A 26,669-nucleotide genomic window follows, 5' to 3' on the forward strand; every position below is an offset into this window, starting at 1 on the left:
GATGATCTAACCTTCATTAAAATGAACCAATCATGGATTTCTAATTATTTTGCCCCACCTTCCCCTGCTGACACGTAGCTTGCCTGAAAAATGTCTTGCTTTTGGCCTCCTCTTACTGACTGCTCCAATTCCTCCATTTGCAGCTGCTGAATGTCCACCATAGGCCATTTTTTTACCTCCATAAATGGGCTGACTCCCCCCACAGGGCCGTGGTCACCACCTAGCGCAAGCACCCGTGCGAGTGCCGTTTGCCTGGACAGGTGGGTGGGCCCACTCTTGGGCGACGGCACTGGCACAGGGTCCCTCATAGTACAATGAAGTGTCTCTGACGGTGGTGGTGCACAACCAACGTCAGACACACCGTCGTAATATGAGGGGCCCTGGGCCAGTACCGCCGCCCACGAGAGTGTCCCCCCCAAGCTCGAACAGCGCTCTACCACTTGCAAAACTTACCTCTCCCGGCTCCAGCACTGTGTAGTCTGTGCTGTTAAATCCTTCAATGGCACTGCCAATACAAATTTGTTGTAATGATAGATGATAGTTAAAATATTCAGGGGCCCTGGCCTCCATTTAGACCAGTTAATACTTTGCGCCAACTACCACTGTGTGCTACTCAGCAGAGGAGCCCACCCCTGTACGTAGCTATGCCACCTGTTTATTTATGAAAATTTGTTTGGCAGACATTTACCTCACTTTATGATTTTGGCCTACTAACTGTGTCATCCACTCCTTACAGTTGTCCTACACTGAACAAACCTATGCTGCCAGTTTACTCCTGTTACCAGTTTTGAACTGCATTGAGCCTACTTTTTTATTTTAGGCCTACAAAGTCTGTCTGCGCCACTCTGAGTCCTTACAATCGTCCTCCGCTGAACAAACCAATGCTGCCTGTGTACCCCTGTAACCTATTTTACACTGCATAGAGCCTACTTTTTTATTTTAGGCCTACAAAGTCTGTCTGCGCCACTCCGAGTCCTTACAATTGTCTTCCGCTGAACAAACCAATGCCGCCTGTGTACCCCTGTAACCTATTTTACACTGCATAGAGCCTACTTTTTTATATTTTAGGCCTACAAAGTCTGTCTGTGCCACTCCTTACAATCATCCTCCGCTGAACAAACCAATGCCGCCTGTGTACCCCTGTAACCTATTTTACACTGCATAGAGCCTACTTTTTTATTTTAGGCCTACAAAGTCTGTCTGCGCCACTCCGAGTCCTTACGATCGTCCTCCGCTGAACAAACCAATGCCGCCTGTGTACCCCTGTAACCAACTTTGCACTGCATTGAGCCAACTGTTTTATTTTAGGCCTACTACCTGTGTCTGTCTGCGCCACTCAATACAGCTGTCCTCCACTGAACAAAGCTGAGCTTAGATTTTCAGGCTTTCAGCCTATAGGAAATTTTAAACTGCATTTGGCCTACTTGTTTGGTTGGGCCTACTAACGGTGTCTGCCGCTCCTTGTTGTTCTCCTCCACTGAACAAAGCTGAGCTTCAATTTTTAGGCTTTCAGCCTATATCAGATATTAAACTGCATTTGGCCTACTTGTTTGGTTGGGCCTACTAACGGTGTCTGCCGCTCCTTGCTTTTCTCCTCCACTGAACAAAGCTGAGCTTCAATTTTCAGGCTTTCAGCCTATATCAGATATTAAACTGCATTTGGCCTACTTGTTTGGTTGGGCCTACTAACGGTGTCTGCCGCTCCTTGCTTTTCTCCTCCACTGAACAAAGCTGTGCTTCAATTTTCAGGCTTTCAGCCTATATCAGATATTAAACTGCATTTCGCCTACTTGTTTGGTTGGGCCTACTAATGGTGTCTGCTGCTCCTTGCTTTTCTCCTCCACTGAACAAAGCAATGCCGCCTGTTTAGTCCAGTTACCAATTTTGAACTGCATTTAGCCTACTTTATTCTTTGGGCCTATATCTGTGTTTCCTCCTCATCCTGCCCATTGCCCAGCCACTGCTAGAGGAGTCTGCTGGTACATTGACCCAGACCACTACATTCCCCTTGCACTCTACACAGCCAGTATCTGACCCTGCTGAAAGCCTGGTTCCCCTTCCCACATACTATACCACCTTACACGGGGACAAAGAGGAAGGTGCAGATGAAAGTGCAGGTTCCTTCATCAGGTGGGGGGGCATACTCGTTGGCGACGTCACTGGCACAGGGCCCCTCATAGTAAGCAAAAGTGTCTCTGCCGGTGGGAGGCGCCCCCGCCGTCAAACACCGCCGTACTTTGAGGGGCCCTGTGCCAGTGCCAATGCGAACGAGTGGGCCCCCCCTGCTTGCTCAGGATCACAGCACTTGCAAAGATGAAATACTTACCTCTCCCTGCTCCACCGCCGTGACGTAGTCCGTGTTTCCTGGGCCCACGAAAAACTTGAGCCAGCCCTACCCCCCCCACAACTTTAGCCAAATGACCCCCAATTTTCAATGCCTAACTATTATTATAAGGTAAATTAAGATTGACAAGCTTAAGTAACAAGAATGGATGTTTTTGGCATTAAAATGGGCACTGTAGGTGTTTTCCTGTCCTCCACTCACTGCCGACTTTGCTTCCCCATTGACTTGCATTGGGTTTCGTGTTTCAGTCGGCCCCCGACTTTTCGCAATAATCGGCCGATTTCACCCGACCCGACTTTTGACAAAGTCGGGTTTCGCGAAACCCGACTCGATCCTAAAAAAGTAAAAGTCGCTCAACTCTAGTGACAAGTAAGGCTCTGTTCACATTGCATTTTCTCTTTATGTTCCATTCATCAACCAATAAACCCAAGGTATACTAAGTAATGTGTAACCAGCCATTGCCAAACACCGCCCACCAAAACGCTCTGTCAGGTTAACAGGAGCCTAAGGACGATTTGGCGCATGCACCAAGAGCCCTATCCTCAGGGTTCTAGAGTGTCATTCTCTTTATCGTTGGGGGTCCCAGAGGTTAGACCCCAGCGATCAGCAAGATCTGCACTACCTGATGGATAATTTACTATTTTGGGAATAACTCTTTAAGGTTAAGGTTAGGCACAAAATGGGGTATGGGGCTTGTCTCGGCCATCCTGGACGGCGCTGCATCTTTATGCCCTGCTCTCTAAGGCCGTCGTGGCCCCATCTCATGGAGGAATGGACCTATAGATAAATTAATTTGGGGGAAAATTTGGGTACATTTTTTTTGTCATCTGTCTAAGTGAGAACTGCGGGGGGGGGGGGGGGCCTCGAGGCTATCGCAAAGAATTTATAGGCTACAGATGGTGCTAGTAAATTGATGAGCCATTAAAATTGTTAACATGAGATCCATTGGCCCATCCCTGTAATATCAATTATGGTTTCCTAATTTCTAAAACTCTTGTTATTCCCCTGCTCTTCTTCGGCCTTCCTCGGCTCTGTCGACGCCGCCGGGGGCTCCATGGCAACAGCAAGGCTGCGCCTTCGAAAATAGCAACATGACAGTTGGCGCTACACAGATGATGAAAGGATGATGAAACACAATTATAGGTGTGAAGGACGTGAATAATTAGGGTAGATTATCTCTGCCAAGACTAAATACAAAGCTCCCACACAGAAGGTGAACAGGTGGTGTGATGGATGAGCAGCAAATCAGCGATTGTACATGAACCTGTTTACTACAGGCAATTCCTCCTTTGATCCACTAGATGGCAGCACCAAATAGCAAAAATCGCACTGCCAAGTACAAGTCCTTGTTTTGTTTTTAAAGTTCTCAAGTTATTCATAGTTGAGTTTGGGAGACCTACAATAAGGTGGAAATTTTAAAAAAGGATTTTACTGCTTTTTTGGTGAAAAAATAATGATTACTTTTTTTTTTAAGTGTTTCTCGCCCGTATCCCTCTTGCATGGTAAGTAAGGTGCTTGTCCATAGTAACCTGGCTGTCAGGCACTAGATAAAGCTCAAAATATTTATTTCCATCACTATATGTACAACTGTGGGTCAAGATATTGTAAAAGCAGCTGTTTGTTTTTCCTGTGACGCCATCACCTAGAAATGTTGATTGCTACTCATTTTTCTCCATACGTGTTCACGTGTTAGTAATGTATGGTATACGGAGGCAGCACTGATGGCATCCATGTGCTGTCAGGGGACATCAGGACCCATTGCCTGACTTGTGTGAGTTTGGTATGCTTATGCAAATGGCTTCTTTTTCAGGTGGATTCCGCCTTGAAATCGCCTGAAAAAGCGCTGCGAAACAGCTGCAAGAAATCAACACAGTGCACAGCAATGTAAAAGCGACATTCCTGTGCACAAGTGAGGTCTTATTTCACTTCTTTTGTCCACTTGAGAGTTTAGAAACCCTGAATTGATTGAAAGAAGTGACATGCTGATTCTTTATAGCTACTATCTCTTTGTAGTGGAAATGACGCCATTGATGCTGCAAAAAACAAACAAAGGCTAAGGCTACTTTCACACTTCCGTCTTTTCAGATCCGTCACAATGCGTCGATTTTTGAGAATGCAGGATCCTGCATTTTCCCATAGACTTGTATAAGCGACGGATTGTGACGGATGGCCATCCGTTTCATCCGTCTTTCACTGGATCCTGTGTAAAAAAAAACGGTCTGTCGGGCAGAGAAAACGTTCTTTGTAAAAAAAACGGTCAGCGACGCATCCTGCGCTGCCCGTCGTCGGCTACAATGGATGCCTATGGACGCAGGATCCGTCACCGTCGCTGGATTCCTGTGTGTGACAGTCAGCGACGGCGACGGATCCAGTTTTTCCCTTCTGAGCATGCCCGGAAGGATTTTCCATTCCGGGAAAGAAAAAAACTCTCTCTCTCTCCTCTCTCTCTCTTCTCTCTCTCCCTCCTCTCTCTCTCTCTCGTCCGCGGACATTTCAATTCCAGAAATTTTTCCATTGACAAATCCGAACAACGCATCCGTCATTTCACAGGATCCGTCGCACACATTTTTCACTAATTTCATGACGTCTGTCGATACGTCATTTCACTGCACGTCGACGGAAAACAAAAAACGGAAGTGTGAAAGTAGCCTTAACCACAAACACAGAATTATCCATGAAGCGGCTTTGCTGGAAAAATGCCTCCTGTAATAATAACCTCGTATGCACATATATAAAGGCTCTGTTCAGATTGAGTTTTCAAGGATTTGTTTTTTTGGAGTGGATACGATCCAAAATAGTTCTCAAAAGCTGCTTCAAAAACACTTAGAAAACTTGTCCTATCCATTTCTATGGGAAACCCACTTTGTTGATCATGAGTTCTTTTTTTGCAAAGGGTGCTTTCACATTGCGTTTAGTTACATGTTCAATCATGGGTCCCGTCGGGGCTTGCGTCAAAACCCCCCCGCAAAACAGGATTCAGACGTATGTGCCGACAGGGCGATAGACTATAATGATGCCAACAGAGTGAGTGCGCGCTCTGCCGAGCATCATTTTGTGGTGTGTACGCCTACTGGAGGACACCCCGATGCAGTCTACTACATCTGAGTGTCCGCCTCCGGTAGGTGTATACTCCTAAAAGTGAAGCACAACAGAGCGCACCTTTGCTCTGTCAGCACCATTATAGTCTATGGCTCCGTCGGCGCATATGTCCGAATCTCGTTTTGCGGCGTGTTTGGATGCAAGCTCCGACGGACCCACCAAACGGGTGCCAAAACACAATGTGAAAAGCACATGGGGTCATTCTGCTGAGCTTTCAAAGCAGAAAGTCAAAGTTTTTGTGTAGTTTTGAAATTTGCAGGAGGATTTGGAGAGTTTGCCATTCGGAGGCGATGGGACAACTTTATAGTTGGACCATCAAATGTGGCCGCTTATAGTCATTTACAATGAGCGCTCGTGTGATTTTACAGCGAGGCGACCGATAATATATAAGTGCGGCATATAATGACAAAAGAAACAGTCAAAAGCAATGATCGAGGATAAATGAAGAAAAAAAAGATGTTTCTTTGAGACCTAGCAACAGGCCTAGTGCTGAGCTATGGTGGAGAGGCCGCTGCCTGAGGCGAATAGTTGCTAGGCGATGTGTGATAGCCGGTGGTAGAAGACCAGCCTGTTGCCAGGGTAACTGACCACTCAAGACGGTCCTCCGGTGAAAGGATGAAGAAGATGGGAGCAAAGGTTCCTGTGTAAAACATCCCTCTTACATATTGGCATTGAAATAAAACAATAAAGCCCTACGGCAGATGGGGAGGATGCGCAGGGCCGACCTTATTAGTCGCAGACAACAAACACCAGAGTTTAGGCCATAAATTTACAGTGAAAGCAGTTTCTGCACGTTCATTGGGCAGTTTTATGACACTGCACATAAAATGTTGGCCCATTATACATCCATCGACTATCCGTGACCCAATTGTGTCCCCATTTCCTCATATTGGTCAGTCTCATGCTCCAAGCTACACTGTTACCCTCACCTCACAGATCTGGGGTATTATTAGAAATCAATGGACCCCATAGAAAACTTTCAAATGATCTCTACCAGTCATATGTAAGAATTAAAGGAATTGTCCATTTAAAGCAAAATATCAACTTAACAGAGGACAGGTGATAACTTGTTGATTTTTGGGTGTCCATTTGCCAGAACCCGCACCGATCGGCAGAACGGGGAACTTTTATCCCTGTTACAAGATTGTGTGGCAGGTCAGACAGCCAACCGCTGCAGCATTCATTCTCTATAGTACTGTCAATAATAGCCGAATGTAGCACTCTGCAGCCCCATAGAGAATGAATGGGGCAACGGTTGAGCTTGACCAATGCCAATCCCTGGTCTTCCTATTTGAACAGGTGCCAGCAGTCACATCCCTGCCATTCAGTTGTTACCTAACCTGTGGATAGGTCATTACTTGTTTTAACTGGAAAACCCCTTTAAAGGCAAGGGCACAATTGCCGAGTGCAGAGAAAAAATAAAGTACAACCTCTAGTCTAAGGCTGGGGCCAAGGAAGTACCGGGGCCTATTCCACTTAGGTGGGCATTGGGTTTATTAGTCGTACTTGGGCGGACAATGTGTGCAGTACATGTGTGGAGTGGCACCCAAACCGTGTGGGTGCTGCCTGTGTAGTACAGCCGACACCCGAGTCTAACTGCTGGGTCTCAGAGATGTCAGTAATATTACATGACCGTGTATGGCCAATATGGCTCCTTCTTACCCATAAAACATCACCCACCACCCCGTGCGCTCAGAAACCCAAGCTTCAAAATAAAAACAAAATACAAAAGCTTCTTTTGGATAATTTTGGCCACAGCGGCCAGTTTATTAACAAACAATACAAACATTTACTTTAAGCATTAACATCCATTTTATGCAAAAAATTCGAGGGGAGGGTTCTTGGAGCCCACCAGGAAAAGTTCTGGCTTAAAATATTTTGGCAAAAACCAAAAACATAACTTAAACACCTCAAATTACCCTCAGCCGTACCACCAGCTCGAGGGCACCATAATTCCCGTTCCGGGAACAAATTAACCACCACCAGCTCCCAGGGTACAAACCCCGTCCAGCGCCTGTAACCAAAACTGCCAGAACAACCAACCCATTTAACTGTCCGGAATTTCCTTCAAATTCCTTCCCCGCTTAATCCGCATCAACTCCAAGAACCCCACCCCCCGCCACGAGCCACTGCGACAAATCAATGACAAGCCTTTACAAAATTGTCCGTCACCATCCGTTCCTAAAAAACAACCCATGGTTACCGCTACCAACTAAATAAGTGAATCTAAATAAACATATATACAAAATACAACCTGTCTACAGGGAGGGTGGGTGGGTCTCTTTCCTCTGGCTTGATCTGGTGCAATGTGACACCTTTTCCCGCACTTTTCCCCTTTTATACCCATGCCCCCCCCACTACAAAACCCCTCCCTAAGCTCCCCTTCTACCCAATCATACTATTCGGGCCCGATTTCAAATAATGCCTTATGGCCAAGCACAGTCATGGGGGGCCTACATTGAGCTGCGCCTATTCCTGCCCCCTCCTGTATATAGTACAAGCGATCCATGTATGTACAGTTCATACCGTAAAAAATAAATCCTCATACAATGCTATCGACCGAAAAATTAAAAAAAAGAAAAGTTCTGGGCATCAAGGTGGTAAAAAGTGAAGAAGCTCATATTGGGACACTGCTTGCTGCAGTTTTGATAAAATGACTGTTTTACCAGCAGGAGATTATCACTCGAGGACTAGTAAACCTGCTCCCATGTAGTCATATTCAGGAGGGTTTTTTTATAACCCCACCCCTCATCACGGATTGGCAGCTTTCTGCCTATGCACAGTGTACACAGACAGCTGCCAATCAGTGTTGTGGGCAGAGTTATGCAGAGCTCAGAACTGCTAGATCTGCAGCAGAGAAAACTGTTCTTAATCAAAACTGCGACAAGCAGTAAAAGTGACATCACTGGAATTGAGGTCTCTACCCCTACATCATGCAGATCTCAGATGGGGTAACAAAAATCTGGTAACAGATTCCCTTTAAGTGGTAAATAGAGAAGAGGCACCACATAAAAAATCCAATGTGACCCCCATTACGGCCCTTGGTTCTGCCACCCATGACATGAGAATAGGGGACTTGATTCCTCTCACCCCTTTTTCTTAGCCTTGGCCCAGTATCCTCCTTTGCTCGTTAGCAATACAGTCCTGCATACTTTCGTACCTTCCTGTATTAATCAGAGCTGGGGCTTGTCGCGGTACCTTGCAAAGCACAATGTTACCCCAATCACTTGCATTATGCTGCAAAGTGGCAGCGACATACGGCCCACGTGGCCTGTGCTGGGGCCAATGTCGCCGTACAGCACCTACCTTCAGACTTGCTTAGGATATATTTATCATCATTTGTATTGCTTTTTTACCAACAAAAGTTTATCAAAAAGAGTGATCTGACCACTGCACTGGTCCAGCTAGAGTAGTTAGAGGTCCAATATGGCCCGGCGGCCACCTACCTACAACACTAGCCCACCAGCAGGGCCGGACTGGCCATAGGGCAGTTCTGGCAAATGCCAGAAGGGCCGGTGGCAGTAGTGGGCCGCTCGAATGTGCCGCTGTCGGCACACTCCCCACGCTGTCGCGGCACACTCCCGGCCCCGCATTCAACTACACACAGTACAGTTGAATGCAATGATGGAGGAGAGAGCGTCTGCTGACGCCCCCTCTCCCATCATTCCCCGCTCTGCCTGCCGCTGACACTGCGGGTGCGCGATGACGTCATATCATCACGCACCTGCTGTGTGACCGGGCGGGCAGACTGCGACTGCTGAGGCCAGAGCCAGGAGCAGCGCGGGACACGAGGAGAGAGGTGAGTAGTGTGTTTGTTTTTTTTTTTTATCAATGAGTGATGACTGGATTGTGGAGCTATGGGGGGGGGAGCTGCCTGCCTGCATTACATTCTATGGGGGGTGCTGCCTGCCTGCATTACATTCTATGGGGGGCTGCCTGCCTGCATTACATTCTATGGGGGCTGCCTGCCTGCATTACATTCTATGGGGGGCTGCCTGCCTGCATTACATTCTATGGGGGCTGCCTGCCTGCATTACTTTCTATGGGGGCTGCCTGCCTGCATTACATTCTATGGGGGGCTGCCTGCCTGCATTACATTCTATGGGGGCTGCCTGCCTGCATTACATTCTATGGGGGGCTGTCTGCCTGCATTATATTCTATGGGGGGCTGCCTGCCTGCATTACATTCTATGGGGGGCTGCCTGCCTGCATTACATTCTATGGGGGGCTGCCTGCCTGCATTACATTCTATGGGGGCTGGCTGCCTGCATTACATTCTATGGGGGCTGCCTGCCTGCATTACATTCTATGGGGGCTGCCTGCCTGCATTACATTCTATGGGGGCTGACTGTCTGCATTACATTATATGGGGGGCTGCCTGCCTGCATTACATTCTATGGGGGCTGCCTACATGCATTCTATGGGGGCTGCCTGCATGCATTCTATGGGGGCTGCCTGCCTGCATTACATTCTATGGGGGCTGCCTGCCTGCATTACATTCTATGGGGGCTGCCTGCCTGCATTACATTCTATGGGGGCTGCCTGCCTGCATTACATTCTATGGGGGCTGCCTGCCTGCATTACATTCTATGGGGGCTGCCTGCCTGCATTACATTCTATGGGGGCTGCCTGCCTGCATTACATTCTATGGGGGCTGCCTGCCTGCATTACATTCTATGGGGGGCTGCCTGCCTGCATTACATTCTATGGGGGCTGCCTGCCTGCATTACATTCTATGGGGGCTGCCTGCATGCATTACATTCTATGGGGGCTGCCTGCATGCATTACATTCTATGGGGGCTGCCTGCCTGCATTACATTCTATGGGGGTTGCCTGCCTGCATTACATTCTATGGGGGCTGCCTGCCTGCATTACATTCTATGGGGGCTGTGCTGCATTATATTGTATGGGGGCTGTGCTGCATTATATTGTATGGTGGCTGCCTGCATTACATTCTATGGGGGCTGGCTGCATTCCATTCCATGGGCCTGTGCTGCATTACATTCTATGGGGCTGGCTGCATTCCATTCTATGGGCCTGTGCTGCATTATATTCTATGGGGCTGGCTGCATTACATTGTATGGTGGCTGTGCTGCATTATATTGTATGGGGCTGTGCTGCATTATATTCTATGGGGCTGTGCTGCATTATATTCTATGGGGCTGTGCTGCATTATATTCTATGGGGCTGGCTGCATTACATTCTATGGGGGCTGTGCTGCATTACATTCTATGGGGCTGGCTGCATTACATTCTATGGGGGCTGTGCTGCATTACATTCTATGGGGACTGTGCTGCATTAAATTCTATGGGGCTGTTCTGTATTACATTCTATGGGGCTGGCTGCATTACATTCTATGGGGGCTGTGCTGTATTACATTCTATGGGGGCTGTGCTGTGTTACATTCTATGGGGGCTGTGCTGTATTATAGTCTATGGGGGCTGTGCTGTATTATAGTCTATGGGGGCTGTGCTGTATTACATTCTATGGGGACTGAGCTGTAATGCTGGATACAGCTTTAATTATGTTATATAGTCGTGTTACACTCCCCTCACTTGTAGCCTACAAGTGTACAAAGATATTATACAGTCACCATGCGACAAGTGGGCCTGTGTGACTTCAAATGCCAGGGCTGAATTTTAGTCCCAGTCCGGCCCTGCCCACCAGGACGACACCAGTTAGACACTATTTTTTTTGTTTCGAACATACAAAGTTGGAACAAATGCAATTCTTCTGTAATGGCTTAAATATGCAGTACAGGCAATACTCCACATACTGATCTAGAAGACTATCTGACCCTACGGCATATACATTAGTGACTGGTATTCTTTTATCTTCAGGGCTTAAAGTAGAAATAGGAAGAAAACTTGTTTGGTCGGTTCTGCGCCTCACTTGTTGGCTGACATTCCTTTGGTGATTGCCTTCTTCTACCCCATATGCAAATATTACCAGTGACTTGTGTGACAGTACCACTCCCCAGCCATCACAGCGGAGGAGTCCGGAGAAATCTCTAATTGTTACACAGGAAGGAAGGGAAATGGGTGGAAGGGGCGATAGCTGCGCTCATTCCGAAACGTAAAACTATGAAATGACTTTGGAAGTATTTAACCCATATAGTCCGGTCTGTAATCTGTTCAAGGTAAGACTGGGTGCTTTATTATCCCACTGGTAAGTCTTAGATATTTATAGGACTTTCTTTTTAGAGTTAGGAAAGAATTGTGCAAGTACCGTTGTTGTATCGGCACCTGATCATTAGATATGGATTTCATGGTCATTATAAGAAACTTAAGATTTTTTGCTCAATTTTGTATTTTTTTTTCCTTGCAGAAGCCAGAACTTCATATTTAGATATTACTAATGTTGTGGCGATTATCCGAAATGTTATAGGGTGGAATATACATCAGATGACTTAAAAAACAAACAATTATTTGTGCTGGGGCCTACAGTACAACTTTGGCGGCAACCAAAGACCCCTGTATGCCGCTGTCACTTTACGGCATAATGCAGGGGATTGGGGTCACGTCATGACCCGCAAAGTATCGTAACTGCATGAAGCAAGTGTAACACCCGCTAGGGCCGTGGGGTACTCGGAACCGGGTCGCGCGGATCTTAAAGGGGCGGTCACAGCAGCACTGACCTGGTCCGTGGCCCTGGGTGAGCAATTAAAGGGGATGGATAATGGAAAGGAATAAAGTTTATATATATATAGGTAAAAGGGATTGTTCGTGACGCCACCTGTGGTACTCCGCTATAGATGGCCGACGCTGCTGGGGACAGCTGGAGCCAGTGGTGTTGCAGCTGAGATGATTTGGCTCCCCACAGATGGAGCGGGTCCCCAGGGCTACCAGAACAGGATTTATGAGGGTTTTTGGACGTTGGGGTGCAGGAATGATTGGAAGACACAAGGACTGTAGTTTCTTTACCTTTAATTGCAGGTGCAGTCTAGGGCACTGGTGACTGGTGATCATGGAGGTCCGGGCAGCCTGGAAGCATTTCAGGATCCACCTAGCCAGGTGGATTTGGAGGCCTCTCCCTACTGTCTGTCCATAAAATAGAACATTCCCTGCATAGCAGGTAGCTTGAGCCTGTTCCAGGTGTCACTCCCTTGTGGTGACTCCGGGCTCTCGTTTGCTGCTGTGCCTCAGGGTGTCAGTTGTGGCCAGGAGACCTGCAATCTCCTGTCCTCCGGATTCAGTTGCTGGGCCAGCAGTCCCCACACAACCACGGACTCTGGTGTCCGGTTTTTGGCACTCAGTCCTAGGGTGAGCTCAGTCGCAGCTCCAAACCCCCAGATTCTCTTCACTTCTTGCCTCTTCTTCCTTCACTGTCTGCTCTCTGACTAACACTAACTAACCCTGCCTCCAGACCAGAACTTAGAGGGAAGTGCCCCTGAAAACCTGGTTAGAGCTCCCCCTTCTGGTCTGGAGTCAGGAAATGTGTTGCATGCTGTGTTACCTGCTAAGGGGATCCCGTCTTGCTTCCAGGCATGGCATCACCCCCCTGAGGAAGGCAATGCCACTGTGGCAACCGGACTCCTGGGGTGCTACACAAGATGCAAGAAGTCAGGAAAAGTTGGATTGTTTTGTCCACAGCGCAACATAACCCCATTGTGCTACAAAGTGTCAGCAGCATACAGGAATCTTTGCTCCCATGACCAGTGTTGGAAACAAATGGGCTGTGTAGCCCCTACCTTCACCCGGGCATAGACTCGCTTAGGATATTTTCATGGTTCTTCGTAGTGCTTTTTTGATAACTTTTTGAGAAAATGTTTAGCTAAAACCTATGACTACTCACTGATACAGAGGTCACTGAGCATCATATAAGTCACAGCAGCTTTCACTCCGAATTTTAGAAACGAGTGTAAAATGATGGTTGAACGTTAATACTGGATAACCATGGGCCAGAAATTTCAATCCAGTATGTTCATGTTCTCCAAAAAGGCAGCTCATGGAGGTACAATGTGGCCCTAAGGCACAAGGGGACCATTCCAGAAGGCATCATTTCTAGTATGTGGTATATAGTCTCCACAGGCAGGGCTAGTTTAAGAATGGTGCCTCGTTGCAAACATTTTTGATGTGGGCCTCATCCCATCTCTAAAACCCACGTGCCATTGCCTACACGGGAAGCAGGTGTTAGCTGCCGAATAAAAGCATTAAATTGACTCGGTCTGACAGTCTCGTTCCAGTGCATTCGCTGAGCCCTCCACATATTCCACCATTAGAAGTCAATGACCTTATTAGCTGAAACATTCTTAGTCTAAATAATTGTCCATGGTTGCCTGTAATTTATGATGGTAGAAGGGCAAAATTCAACTATGTTCATGTGCTTAGCTCACATTTGTCAACTTTCGCACAACATCTGAGAGGCTTCTGAAATAAGGGAACTTCGACTGGACTCCTAAAAGTGGCAGCAAATCTTTGGACTCCGCTGAACTTGCCAGCAATTATGGAAGGTTCCTTGGGGCATTGAGGGGCATGAAATAGACATGGAGGAGTGTGGATTCAGAAAACGGTCATGGTCCCAGGCACAACCTACCATTGAGGAGTTTTGCTCATTGCGATTGAGTTCTGTTCATAGATATAGGCTTTCAAAAGTTGACAAGTATGACTTAGACACCAGGGTATACCCATGACTCAGGACAGTAGCTGATAGGGGCTGGCAGGGCATGAACCCCAAGCGTTGGCTACTAGGTGGGCCACTCTGCTTTGGCCTGGTTAGGCTTCTTTCACACTTCATTTGTTTGGCGTCAGTCTGCTCCGACATAGTGACGGATCGACGGATCCGTCACAATTGTTGAGAAAACGGTTCTAACGGATCCGTTTTTTTGACGGATCAGTTACTTGGGGGTTGTCTGGGAAAAGTATCTACTTTTTGGAGCATGCGCAATTGAAAAAGCGGATTGGGGCAACGGATCTGCCGAAATGGCGGTTGCGACGGATCCGTCGCCCATAGGCGGCCATTCTATGGAATGGCGGACGCGACGGTTCCGTTGCAAACCGCCATTTCGGCGCAGACAAAAAACGTTATAATGTCCGTCAATGTCTAGACAACATAATCAACATAAAACTTAGCACTCAACTTAGGATGCTTGGAACAGAAGAATTTATTTTGCAGTATACTCAAAACGTTTCGGTTCAACATGAACCTTCTTCAGTTACGTATACGGAATACATGTGATGAATGGGGCCGGAAGTCAGTGGGCCACACAAATTCTATGCTGGGGGACCACAGCCGAGGTATGCAGAAAGTGCTTTAGGAGAGCGAGGTGTAGGCGTGCATGCCGCCAGACGCGGAGTCCACCGCTAAGCGGTGGACTCCGCGTCTGGCGGCATGCACGCCTACACCTCGCTCTCCTAAAGCACTTCTCTCTGCATACCTCGGCTGTGGTCCCCCAGCATAGAATTTGTGTGGCCCACTGACTTCCGGCCCCATTCATCACATGTATTCCGTATACGTAACTGAAGAAGGTTCATGTTGAACCGAAACGTTTTGAGTATACTGCAAAATAAATTCTTCTGTTCCAAGCATCCTAAGTTGAGTGCTAAGTTTTATGTTGATTAAGTATATGGCGTGGGAGCCTAACTATAGCACCACTTCGTAGCTGTGCTCACGGTGTTGTTTCACACACAATGTCTAGACAACGTCCGCCAAATTTCGACGGATCCGTCACATGGCGGATGGAACGGACGACCATCCGCCACAATCCGTCGCTAATGCATGTCTATGGGAAAATAGCGGATCCGCCAAAAAAAAAAAAGTGTGAAAGAGGCCTTATGTATATAAAATGTTAGGTTCTCTACCTATGCTTCCATTGTGGCTTTCTTATCTGTAAGAAGTGATCATTTGGAAATCTTTCAATGAGAAAATGTCTTTGGGAACCTCAATGAAGGTATTTTGTGCCTAACACAGAGGCAAATTATTTCTACACAAGTTCTAAAAGAAGCCAAGTAGAGCCGACCGATTATCAGAGCTTTCCATCAGCCTGTCGTGTATAATCAAAAGACTTAGAGAATCAGACAATTGGCTAAATAACCGTGGCAGGCGCTTCATTTGGACGGCCGCGTCTGTGAATACTAAGCAGCACCCCTCATCCCTGTGTGCTAGATTGGATGCATAAAATATTAGAGGGGAACTATTAACAGATTAAATAAGGGTGGCGGACAGTCTGCCCATGTAGGAAAGAAATAAATGTGTTGTGTAGGTTGAGATTTTCTAGCACAGCTTGTCGTGTTGGGAAGATAAGGGAGAAAGAATAATCTCACAAAGATAAAATGACTAATATACTGTATATATATGCAGCGCCCCAGAGTCCTGGTCGTTGCAGTACCATGGCTCAGCCACTAAGGGGAGCCATGGTGCGTTCGATGGCACTGAAGGAGTTCTCTGAGCAGGTATCACAGTCACCAATATATTTCACAGCTGGGCCTCCGGGGGGAGCTAAGGGTGCTATTCATTAGGCCACTCCCCACCATAGTGGGTAAACCGGGGGTCAGGCAGGAAGTTAGGGAGAACGCTGACGGGATTGAACGGAGCAACACCTGGTGGCAGAGGGTGTTGTGAAGAGAGAGACTGTAGGGTCTCTGCCAGGGGTGGGATCCTGGCAGAGGCTTGGCATTGAAAGAACGTAAAGGGACCGTGCCTGCTCAGAATAGCGGCGGTGCCCAAGAAAGGACTAAGAAGCGAGATAGATTGTGCTGAGTGAGAAACGAAGTCAAGCGAAAGGAGATACCAGTGAGGGTTGTGCTGAAAGAGGCAGCACCTTACTGAGGCGCACTACCGGTGGCCGGAACGCCGAGGAGGTAAAGAGTTTCAAGCCATACCTCAGACCTACGGCAGGGCAGTTAGCTTTAGGCGGACTGTCTCACGCATCATCCAGGAAGGCAAAGGGGGGTACCAACAGGAGAGGGGCGCAGATAGAGTCCCGGAAGATCTCCGAGCCTCCCCGTCATACGGGTGCGTTCCTACCATAGTATCTGGAGGGACGAGGAAGATCATTGCGAATTAAGTGTTGTGAGGGAATACGAGAAACAGACACAACAGTTGTGGGGTACTTTCCGTAAGCACAGCAGGGAAGGACTGCAACACATAGTGCTAGAAGGAAGGCACCGATTTCCACCTGCAAGGAGAGCTCTGGAAGTGCCATTGGACCGGCCGGACTTGCGCAGCCTGGTGGACCGTATTCTGGACTGAGGACCCAGAGAGCTTCAGTAAAGAGGTAAAGAGACTGCAACCTGGTGTCCTCGTTATTTACCGCGACCTGCACCCCACAACTGCACCGCTACATCGCTACCATCACCACCACCTATTACACCGGACGTCCCCCACTGACGGACAGGGCCACGGACCGGGTCTAGCCACCGTGACAACCCCGAGACTGAGAACTAGAGGCCCGGCTCCGGGTACCCCTCGGCCCTGCGGCGGTGTGGGGGGCGCTCCAACTTGGCGTCACGAACAGGATCTACTTAAGCCTGAAGAATCAGGTCATGTGTGCCTAGAGACTGTGATTTATTGTGCTTGGACTGTACTTTATTGCAAGACTGTGCCGCGCCATTAGCCGCCAAAAGTTCCCGCCAAAAGGCGCCGCCATTGCTACACCCGAGAGGAAGGAGGGCGTGTTATGGGCGGAGACTCCCAGTGTGGCGCGAGAAATGGATACCGCCCCCTGCACTTCTGGCTGCGGAGGAATGACCTGCCCCAAAGCAGAAGAGAAACACCTTTTGATATGCAACGGCGAGAGGCTGGTGACGGAGAAGCCCGACCTCGGAGAAATGGCGGAGTTAGGTGCATGCGCTGCCACCGACTATCAGGCAGCGATGATGAACAGCGAGAGCCTGAGCGAGGAAGAAGCGGTTCCGGCCTGCCCTTCTTCACCGGAGACGAACCGGAAGCCTGCGGATCCGACAGTGGAGCTACGTCCACCAATCCCGACCTCGGAGTTGGAGGAGGAGGAACCACAGCAAGCGGAGCTGAATCCGAGCATCCCATTGGAGGAGCCCCGGTCCGGGCTGCAGCCGACTCCAGCGTCCTCGTTAATGGACCAGAGCGACACCGGTGGAACCACATCCGGCGCAGGTATGGGCGGCACCCCTACTCCCCTGGTCGGTTCTGCTCTCCTGACCGATCCTCCCCACAACAGTAATCCCGCATTTACAATCGACCGGGCGGTCCTCACCCCCGGCGCGTTGGGAAAGTTGTTACCACCATTGCCAACCAGGTGGGGAGAGCCCATAGAAATGGACCCAGGAGGGGTGATGTTCCGATGGGATATCCCCTGGGTCGAGCAGGATGGGATTCCAGTGGAGGGTCTCACTATTGCGATACTTACCTGGGACCAATACAAACAATGCGTGCTCCAGCACTGGGGGCAGCGCACTGAAGTTGAAAAACGGGAACTGCAGAGCAAAAAAATGATCCATGATGGGACGGATGCTGTCAGGCGAGGAACGGTGGCGGCGTTCCACCCAAAGAAGGGGTGGGGTTCCATTTGGGAGTCGGGTTTACCTACTGGCATCTTCGTTGCCGGCTACGACGTGGAAACTCCCTGCTGTGATCGAGAAGGCGAACCACTCCGGGAAGGGGATCAGGTGACGTACACCCGTCACTGGAACGCACAAGGATGGCGTGCCCGGAAAGTTCAGCGATACGAGCCTGAGAGAATGTCACCTGTGGCCCCAACTATGGTCAATCCAGAGCTGCCAGACCTTGTTACTGTTTCTACTGTGCGCTTTGTAGCAGCTCCCGAACTTGACGACAGGGTTAGGCTTCAAATTCAGACAACAGACGACCAGGTGGTCCCTGCGGGGCTTGCCGCTCGTATCCGTGCTAAAGTGGCCAGGGCCCCGGAGCCCAAGCCACCTGAGCAAGAATAAACCTCGATACCATGAAAACTGTAAATAGTTAACTGTTCATTCCTTGTTGTGTTGCTGCTAAACCCGTTCAGGGTTAAAGGTGACCCCTTTGTTGACCCGGGGTCACTGTTGTTTTCCTGAAGTTTATACAAGTTTTAAAGTTACACAAACTGCAGAAATCATGGACTGTGCATGATTCTAACTTTCCTTGTAAATAGTTTGCACCTTCTTAAAGGTGCTCCCTACTGGTTTTAGTCAAAGACACTTTGCGAAGATCCCTTCTCTACTGGTTTTAGTTAAAGACACTTTGCGAAGAAACCTTTCCTATTGGTCCTAGTTAAAGACACTTTGTGAAGATACCATACCGGAACCTTTGCATGGACTGGTAGGCTGAGAAGACGAGCTACCTCAGAAAGACTTGGTCCCCTCTTAAAGGGGATGTGAAGAATTGCACTTGAAAGTGATACTGTTGCAGAACAGTAATGTGATAATGAAGCTTTGAAAAGAAATGTAACTGTTTTACATGCCAAGTTATATGTGTTGAATTTGTTGAAATGTGAAATCTAAATAATGTTTTGCAGAAAGAAAAGATGCAGAGAGCCCGTTGGGGTAGATGTAGAGGTCTGCATAGTTGAGAGTCAGAGAAGTAATAATGAAGGTGAGGATAGAAGGTAAACCCCGCGTCCCCATTGAGAGTTACTTTGTTACTAAGGACAGAGAGTGAACCCGTAGGGGTTAGAGAGTGAGTCCTTAAAGGAGCCAAGTAGAGTCGGCTCAGAGTTCTTCAAACGAAAGGAATGTTATGTCTATACTGTGTATAGTAGCGAAAGGCAGTAGGCCCTGGCTGAACAGGGCGGTCCTGTAAAAGAAAGGAGAGGCAGTAGGTCTGGTGCCATAGGGACAGGCGGTCCTGCAGGTTCAAAAGAAGGAGAATGTGAAGTTACCTTGCCCTGTAATGTGATTATAGGAAGGCCTTTGATAGACTAAGAGTGTGAGTTTCTTAAAGGCAACGTTAAGTTATTGTTTCAAAAATTGCACTAAGTAGAATACCCGGTTGGGTAACAGAAGTTATTTATACTCTGTAATTTATAATGTTGATTATGTTTGTAACGTTAAAAGAGTCCTCACCTCCCATAAAGGGAAGCTTGCTTAAGTATACTTATTGTTATTTGCACTCAACAAAATTGTATGTCTTTTTGCTAACCTGTATTGTTGTTTTTCTTCCCAGTCCCGGAGTACTGTGTTTAACCAGGGGGGAGTGCAGCGCCCCAGAGTCCTGGTCGTTGCAGTACCATGGCTCAGCCACTAAGGGGAGCCATGGTGCGTTCGATGGCACTGAAGGAGTTCTCTGAGCAGGTATCACAGTCACCAATATATTTCACAGCTGGGCCTCCGGGGGGAGCTAAGGGTGCTATTCATTAGGCCACTCCCCACCATAGTGGGTAAACCGGGGGTCAGGCAGGAAGTTAGGGAGAACGCTGACGGGATTGAATGGAGCAACACCTGGTGGCAGAGGGTGTTGTGAAGGGAGAGACTGTAGGGTCTCTGCCAGGGGTGGGATCCTGGCAGAGGCTTGGCATTGAAAGAACGTAAAGGGACCGTGCCTGCTCAGAATAGCGGCGGTGCCCAAGAAAGGACTAAGAAGCGAGATAGATTGTGCTGAGTGAGAAACGAAGTCAAGCGAAAGGAGATACCAGTGAGGGTTGTGCTGAAAGAGGCAGCACCTTACTGAGGCGCACTACCGGTGGCCGGAACGCCGAGGAGGTAAAGAGTTTCAAGCCATACCTCAGACCTACGGCAGGGCAGTTAGCTTTAGGCGGACTGTCTCACGCATCATCCAGGAAGGCAAAGGGGGGTACCAACAGGAGAGGGGCGCAGATAGAGTCCCGGAAGATCTCCGAGCCTCCCCGTCATACGGGTGCGTTCCTACCATAGTATCTGGAGGGACGAGGAAGATCATTGCGAATTAAGTGTTGTGAGGGAACACGAGAAACAGACACAACAGTTGTGGGGTACTTTCCGTAAGCACAGCAGGGAAGGACTGCAACACATAGCGCTAGAAGGAAGGCACCGATTTCCACCTGCAAGGAGAGCTCTGGAAGTGCCATTGGACCGGCCGGACTTGCGCAGCCTGGTGGACCGTATTCTGGACTGAGGACCCAGAGAGCTTCAGTAAAGAGGTAAAGAGACTGCAACCTGGTGTCCTCGTTATTTACCGCGACCTGCACCCCACAACTGCACCGCTACATCGCTACCATCACCACCACCTATTACACCGGACGTCCCCCACTGACGGACAGGGCCACGGACCGGGTCTAGCCACCGTGACAACCCCGAGACTGAGAACTAGAGGCCCGGCTCCGGGTACCCCTCGGCCCTGCGGCGGTGTGGGGGGCGCTCCATATATATATATATATATATATATATATATATATATACAGTATATATATCTATTACATACATATTTATATCAGTTCCATCATTTAGATTATCCAATAGTCTCCACTAATAATCATGTGTTATGTAAATCCATATTACTGTGACTGTATCCTGCCATAGGCTCATATTGCGCCTCCACTGGACTCTACGAGTCTTCTATGGGAGAATACCATTGTAAATTTGGCATACAATGGAGCATGGCACATTTTTTCTTTTGGGCCCATGTAAAATTTGACAAAAAAGCCCATGTCAAGACCAGGGGCTCCTTCCCTGTCCCTAATGCTAGAGATGCCCTAGCTTGACCTGTTCTGCAGGTTACTTCTGATGGTGAAGATGCCAGGGCCACATACCTTGCCTTAGCTCCTGAATCCTACCTCAGTCTGTACCCTTCCCCCACCCAGTGAAGAGGGGAGTAGTAGTGTACCGTAATACACCAACCAGACTAACAAAGTAATATGAACAGGAATAACGAAAAATACCAAACATACAAATATACTCACACATATAACAGAGGAATGCACCAGGGAGTGGAGGATGGGGTAAAAACCAAAGTAGGAGAAGGGAAGGGAATTATCACACACTCAAAACCTAGCAACAGTCACAGATAAATCCACCAAATGCCTTCTCCTACAATAACCCAACAACAATTTCCAGCCACGCAGCATAAGCTATCTCTCTCTGACAATGAGTGCTAGCCAGGGCCTAGTTTATATAGGTGATGGGAGTGGCTAACAGTGCACAGCTGAGAGCCTAAATGTTCCAGGAGCTCTCAACAGAGCAGATTAGCCCCTGCACTGCCCCCAAAAATTTGCACCGTTTAATAAGAAGGTGAAGTGCTTCTAATCAGTGCAGGAGTAGGAGAAATCAGATGCTGCGGTCTTCTGGCTCCTCTATGTCACGGGTGACAGCCCCCTCCATATCGCTTTGTATAAAACACAACATGTTTAAATGGAGCTATAATGCAGCCATGTCACAAATCAAAGTAGGACCCTCATTCTACTGCATGGCGCCTTTACCTCTGTAGCCCAGCGGATTTTTTTGTTGTTGTTGAAATAATGCTATACTCCAATGGATGGCATATACATGAATGTGTTATCTCTTTTACAAGCATTGTTTCCAGGTACAATGTCTCACTATTAATGGCAGTCATCAGAGCCAGAAGGCCATGCTGCTATGTAACCTCCATGCACTTCCATATAGACTTTTTGTGCACAACTCAGCCATATGCATGAACCCAGGTCTTTATGCATACTGCAATAGAAAGGCAACACTTAAATGGGTTATTCCCATTGCCATAGATGGATATTGTCAGATAGTCCTTGTAAATGCAAGCAATCTTGCAATTTACTGCTTATTAAAAATTTGCTGCCATTCTTGAGATATTAACACTTCTCTTATGTTTAGAGCTTGTTACCTAGGAGACCGGCCACTGCAGCTGTCTAGATTGTGAGCCCTACAATGAAGCTGGGCAGAATTAAGAGGTAACAGAGGCCTCCAGCTTCGAAACAGTGCTTTGAAGAGCCAAAGAAAAAAGCTAATAAGCACTGTGTATATTCTGCTGTCTAGCAGCGGTGGTCGGTCTCCAGGGCAATAAGTTGTAAACAAAAGAAAACTGTTATTATCTCAAGTACGGCTGAAAATTTTGAAAGGTTTGTATTTACAAGCAATTTTAAATGAGACAGATTAGCACTTTTCTTTTGTTTACAGCTCATTGCCTTGGAGACCGACCACCACTGCCAGACAGCAGAATATTCGCAGTGCTCTTGTTAGGGCTTTGCTTTTGACCATGTAAGCACTGTTTTAAAACTGGAGCGCATGGTTAGCCTCTAATCCTGGACAGCTTCCGCACAACGCTTCCAAGTCACACAGCAGCGGTGGTCAGTTTCCTAGGTAACAAGCTGTAAACAAGAGAAAAGTGTTAATATCTCAAGAAAGGCTGTAAATTTTAATAAGCAGTAAATTGCAAAAGTGCTTATTTTTACAAGGACTATCTGACAATATCCAACTATGAAGATGACAAGAACTTCTTTGAGAAATCCAAACTACTTTAGTAACTTCATTACTGCATTGTCAGTCAATTTGAAGTTGTGTAAGAACCTGTGCTTTGAATAATAACTGAAAACTTGCGTTGGCGATTGAAAAATTAATGTGCCATGTATATTACACATCGACGGAAAAATGACAGCGTTCCAAACCTTCTGTTTCTGGGTACAATGGGCTTTGTGGGACCTCAGTTGCCACCTAAGTGATTATTTTGTCACTTTGATACGTGATAATTAGTGATGGCGCTGCGCGTTGCAGATGGTTCTGGATGCCTCTGTGCCCAGCTATTCCGATAGAATGGATACAATGTAGCACAACGCGTGGGCGTACGAGTGGGTGTGAACATTTGAACGAGCCTCGCTGCTAATCACCGACTTACTTTCCCTGTATGGTTTCCTTAAGTAAGAACTTCTGCCTACGCAGCGGCCCCTCCCTTTAAGCTCTTTACATGTACAATCATTATAATCCGGTAATGAAAAAATGTCTTTTGTACCAGTGGGAAAATAATAGCTTGTTGCACACACATATAGAAGGTGTAATTAATTAAGGTAATAAGGCATAATATTTTGTCATTTTCTACTAAACATTTGCATGAAGGGAGGATGCGGAGACAATTATTTGACTCGGGGGGGCACAAACAGGCAGACGGCAGAAAAAACTGCAGCGGATTGTATAACATCAATATGAGTGGAGCATGGAGCACCAAATATTCGGCCACCACCTAGTAGTAAAGGAAGACCTGCAGGCACGGGATGCCTTATGGCTTGTTTGGGACCCTTGCAAAATGGCTCATTAGGGCATTTGGAGCCAACATGGGGAAGGGGTTGTCCAAATCTGAATTCCACAGTTAGATAAATCAACATAATAATATGACACAATGCCCAAGACCAGATTGTTAAAACAACACCAGATTCAGAAAAATAGTCACTGAACGGTTTTATCATTTTGCAGCATTTCCTGGATAATCCAAAAACAATCAATCTTGCAGAATCCCTGTAGAGAACAAAGGATTTAAGGGGTTGTCCAGGCTTGGGGCTCAAGTCTACAGTCTTGTTGTGACTGCAGACTTGTGAATTCTCACAGTGCGCGCTGCCAGGATTCTCCCGTGCAATTTGCATACTTCTGGCCACATCCTGACTAGACGTGTCAGGCTTTGCACAATAGACAGGAATTGAGCAAAACAGCACATGTCTAGTTGGCACATGACATCTAATTGGCAAATCGCATACTTAGGGTCAAGTGCCTGCCTGCTCCCAGCACTGGTGACTCCTGCCAGTGTGCACATTGCACAATGTGAGGATTCACAAGTCTGCAGTCACAGAGTGTCTGCAGACTTGTACCTAAAGCTTGGATTGGATTTCTTTTACCCTTAATAATAAAAACCTTCATTTGAAAAATGCAATTTGTGTTTACTTGTATTATCTCTGTCTAATATTTACATTTGATTGGTGATCTGAAACATGTACAAGTGTGACAAACATGCAAAAGAATAGGAAATCAGGAAGGGGGCTAACTCTTTTTCACACAACGATAGATAGATAGATAGATAGATAGATAGATAGATAGATAGATAGATAGATAGATAGATAGATAGATAGATAGATAGATAGAAAATATCTCAAGGATTCTGTATTTTTGCATTTTGTCCCATAATAGATTCTTAATGCTGCGTCTGCACCGATGGCACATTGTGACTAAAGTAACTTGTGATTTTAGAGCTCGGGTATAAATGAATAGCAGGGGCTGTAGGTGTTAAAAATCAAAGCAAACACACATCCCCATGTGACTTGTCATTGGATAAGGGTGAAGCCAGATTCTGATGCAATCTGTATGCTCATTTCACCGCCACCTTCTTTGCCGACAAATAACTCTTTAAGTGCCAAGCATACAGAATTTAAAGGGAAATCGTCACCATTGAACATTCTTGACACTTTAGCAGAGCATAGTTGCCCACATCGAACTCTTTGGCGAGATGATCCCTTTAACAGTGCAAGTGTTTGCTAGCCCCCTTCCCCTGAAGACCCATTAATGTCAGTTGTATCCTTTTTACACTAAGGAGAACCCGTCAGGATGACTTTACCGCTGAAACCAGTGCTGTGTCTGGAGTGATTCTAGTACACCAATAAAAAGGAGACCTGCCTTGTAGTAGTCCGATGTGGCAGGTATCATTTTTATTTATGCACTAGTAGTAAAATCGTGCTGATAGGTTCCCCTTAAGGCATCTGTAGGCACACTGGGTGCAGGACTACCCAACACTCGCTGGTCTTTTATTATTATTGTTCCCGGAGGCAGCTTTCGGACCCCCCCCCCCTAATCACCAGCGTGTGGGTGTTAATGCAACCATAGTTATGCCCCTGTACATATTTTCGGGAAGTATATAATTATTTGCTGTCCCGTTTTCTATAAATCTGGAGGTCATGCAGTACATCCAGCTTTCACCATGTCTGAATTGTCACCCACAGTTTATAGGAGGGAGATCTCGGTTATCTTTGGATTGTTTGCCTACAAGGTTTCGCTACACGTTCTGTGTTGACCTGTGGATATTGGCCAGTGCTGAGGACCCGGGAGGATTTACTTACTGGTTAACTTAAATTACATATTACACGTCGGTGATATGTAAAGAGGCAGCCCGCAATAGTCAGTTTTTGTTGGTTAGTGGGCCTGCTGCACCATCGTCCCTTTTACATGTACCCTGTCTTTGTGGATGGTTATCATTTAGGGTGAACATTTAACTGTGCCCATCAAACTCTACCCTGCATCGAGTCTAGTTCGGTAGGGAGTTACACTGGCTATTGGTGATTGTTTAACCTGTGTTAATGTTAAAAGGATGGGGCATGTTGAATTTTAATATGCCTGATCATTTGTCCAAAAAGAGAAGGATTTAGCTGCTCATGCCCCACACATTTCTGAATCTAGCCTGTAAATCTAGAAGGTTGTTGGACAACGATTGACCGGGCTCTTCCACCAAGCACAGGAACGCTCAAGCTCAACCCAGCCAAGAGCTCCTATGTGCTCTTTGTGAGAGTCACTGCCAGACTTCTCTGTCGATAGCATATCTACATGTAGAACAAAAGGATCAGATGTTGGAATTCCAATGCTCAAATCCTTCTTTCCCCCCAATATCGGGGTGAATCGGGAGGCCCCCATATACATTGGACTTTCGATTTGGCCGAAAATGTGAATGAGCATCTTTAGGCCAACAGCGATTGACAGTTGATGGCCACTTTGACATGTAGTCTGTTTATCACCTCTGGTTTCTGGAAGATGTGATCTGCTGCTGTAACTTGATATGATCACTTGTTGGTGGTCAATCTGGTGGTGTCTCGTGCATGGGGCAAAGCCTCTGAGTGCGGCCATACTAGACTACAGTAAAGCCATTTTAAGGTCCTATGGAACCATGTCATGCCCAAGAAAACATTAAAATGTGCAAAATTTGCTTTACAAATTTTCCAAAAATCTGGAGAAACCTGCAGGGAAATTCATAGTGGTAGCAGAATTGTCATTGCGGATCGATTACAATAAAAAAGTGGCATATTAATTTTCTCAATTCTCGACCACTCCAATGGTAATGCATGCCAGGTCCTTGCCCGTTTCTGCACTCTGGCCACTAGCGATGGACAAGTCAACAAGAGCTACAGATAACCTGCAGCAAAATCCACAATAATAGCCTTTATTTTCAGAGTTTGATTTTTCCATTGAAGTCCATGGAGAAAATTTGCAACAAATTCTTGCTTTTTTTCAGCACAAATTAGTACGCTGCAGAATTAATATCTACAGTGCAGGTCAATTTCCAGGTAGGTCGTTTTCAAGGTCACCATGATCCGGTTGCCTATAGGTTGGCCATAAATATAAGATAGTTTGCTAAGATGCTAATTTTAGGAAGGAGAAAGATAGGA

The 26,669-nt window shown here is 47.1% G+C and overlaps 1 protein-coding gene across 4 annotated transcripts in view; it reads left to right on the forward strand.

Annotated features, from left to right (window-relative positions):
* Positions 1–26,669, forward strand: part of SYT16 (synaptotagmin 16) — a 105,063-nt gene that overhangs the window by 30,371 nt on the left and 48,023 nt on the right. For 2 of the 4 annotated variants that reach the window (XM_077265600.1, XM_077265618.1), the window contains exon 1: positions 11,425–11,582. The exons of 1 other annotated variant lie outside the window; for it this stretch is intronic. The gene's annotated coding sequence lies outside the window, so the exon portion shown is untranslated. Of the gene's footprint in view, positions 1–11,424; positions 11,612–26,669 lie in introns of those variants that run through there. One more of the 4 variants, XM_077265609.1, reaches the window with a different exon arrangement.

The sequence above is a fragment of the Ranitomeya variabilis genome, chromosome 1 (assembly GCF_051348905.1).
Source record: "Ranitomeya variabilis isolate aRanVar5 chromosome 1, aRanVar5.hap1, whole genome shotgun sequence".
NCBI classification, from domain to species: domain Eukaryota; kingdom Metazoa; phylum Chordata; class Amphibia; order Anura; family Dendrobatidae; genus Ranitomeya; species Ranitomeya variabilis.